Source organism: Glycine max, chromosome 20 (assembly GCF_000004515.6).
Source record: "Glycine max cultivar Williams 82 chromosome 20, Glycine_max_v4.0, whole genome shotgun sequence".
Taxonomy (NCBI): domain Eukaryota; kingdom Viridiplantae; phylum Streptophyta; class Magnoliopsida; order Fabales; family Fabaceae; genus Glycine; species Glycine max.
The window spans coordinates 41,773,082-41,775,257 of record NC_038256.2 but is presented as its reverse complement, the minus strand read 5'-3'; positions in this window follow the sequence as shown (position 1 = coordinate 41,775,257).

The following is a 2,176-nucleotide window of genomic DNA, read 5'->3' as shown; positions in this document are numbered from 1 at the left end:
AAAACTTATACTAACAATTTAGTTTCTATTTAAACAGATTGACAAATTAACCATGTGCTTGGTATTGTTCACAATCAATGACTTTACTATAGGGTTCGAGTCTTTGTATATTGGGAAAAAACTTGCAAGAAAAAATAATTACATTATATTACTCAAATCAAATTACCTCTCATAAACTGAAAAAAAAATGATTTTTTTTACCTCTCATAAAAAGATTTTTTAATTCTAATGGGGCTGGGGTCTTTTCTTTAGTTTCTCCTTTGAAATTGCTAAGGGTTATTCCATAATTTTAATTTATTGTTTAATAAAATTACCATGTCAATGTTGTTTTTTTATAGGTGCCGCGTTTATTTTTTTTAAAAAATAGTTAAACTTAAAAAAACAGTACTTATCCTTAGACGTGGGGTTATTTAAATTTTGTAAATAAAAAATTATTTGTTAGGATAGAAGTTTGTTTTCTTAAATTAATGCACATGGCTCGTTTTGAATTAATTAAGACTAAATGCGACTTCTTAATAGTAAGAGTCCTAGACAGGAAAATTGCCTAATCAAAGTAGGCCATTTTCTATTAGATTTGTTTTAACTAACACATCATCATGCGTTTGTTGAGGCCTCAATGGGAATATTTTTTTTCTCCCATTTGCAAAACTTGTCTTCAGGGTGATTTATTTATCTATGGCTAAAATAATTTTTAAAAATTAGTATTTTTAAAATAATAAAAATCATTTATTAAACTTCTTGTAATTTTATTTAAAATTTTTCATTAAAAATTTACTACAAGTAAAATTATCTATCAAGTTATTTTTATTAATTTCATTTAATATTTCACTTTTATTTCTAAAAGAACAGAGTACAAGCTTAAAAAAAAACAAAATAGAAATTTAGCGGTGACGACGAGAAAACACGAAAGGAAGAGAGCATGGTTATAAAACTAAAAGGAACAAAGGATCAATGGATTTTTTTTTTAAATGAAAAGAATTATAATAATAGATTTTGTTACCCGAAAAAAAAAAGAGATTTTGTTAGGAAAAATATTTAGTAAATTTTAATAGGCTAATATTGTTTATTAAGTAGTTACTATTTCTTTTGCATCTTTTATACATTAAAAAGTTTAATTCCAACATAAATTTATATTGTCAGTGACAAAAAAAATAAATTGCCAATCAATTAGAAATTATAGTTTATATGATTTTTTTGATAAATATATATTATAAAAATTAAGGAAAAATATATATGGAAACTCACATGTTAATTGATACGCAGTGTGAGAGAAAACAAAAAGATAAAAAATATAGGTATAATAAGTGATATCATGTGATGAAAAAATGTGTTGTGTTTTATTTTTATTTTTATTATATTATATATATATATATATATATATATATATTAAATACAATAAAAATGAAAATTATAATTAAAAAACAAAAATAATTTATATTTTTCTAAAGAACAAAAATGTCTTGAAAATTATCAGCAACTTTTTTATTAAAATCACTTTTTTTAAAAAATAAATTTAATAAATTCAAATTTTGTAAATATGAATAAATCGGTATGTAAAAAAAAGGACCCTATAAATATTCCTAAAAAAGTTAGAATTGCCGAAAAAAGTTATGTTGATGAGATATTCAAAATAATGAGGTATCCTCACTCAAAAATTAAAATATTTATAATACACAAGAATTTGTGATTGATTAATGATGCAAACATATTTTATACTATCAATGTATATAAACTTTTAAACTTTTTTGGTAGATTATTAATATATAGACTGTTTTCTCAAAATTTAATTACATCTATTTTCAGAGGAAATTAAATTACATCTTGAAAAAGAATAATACTATGTCATCTTATTAATCCTCTTAATAATATATAGAACGAGTATTAAATGAAAATAGATGTATTTTAATGATTTAGAAATATAAAACACATACATTTTTTATTTAATAAGTAAAAGACTTTTCCAAATAATATTATAGGGAAATTTAGAATTATTTGTCGCTAAAATCGTATGTAAAGTGATTGGTAAATAAAAAGTATCTAATTGAATAATCGGTTGAGATACATAAGAAAATCCATCAGCATTTATAGTTAGAAATAATCTATTTTAACTTTAGTTGATCAATAAAATAAATAAAATCTATTCATAAAGTTTCATTTCATATATACTATCTGAATT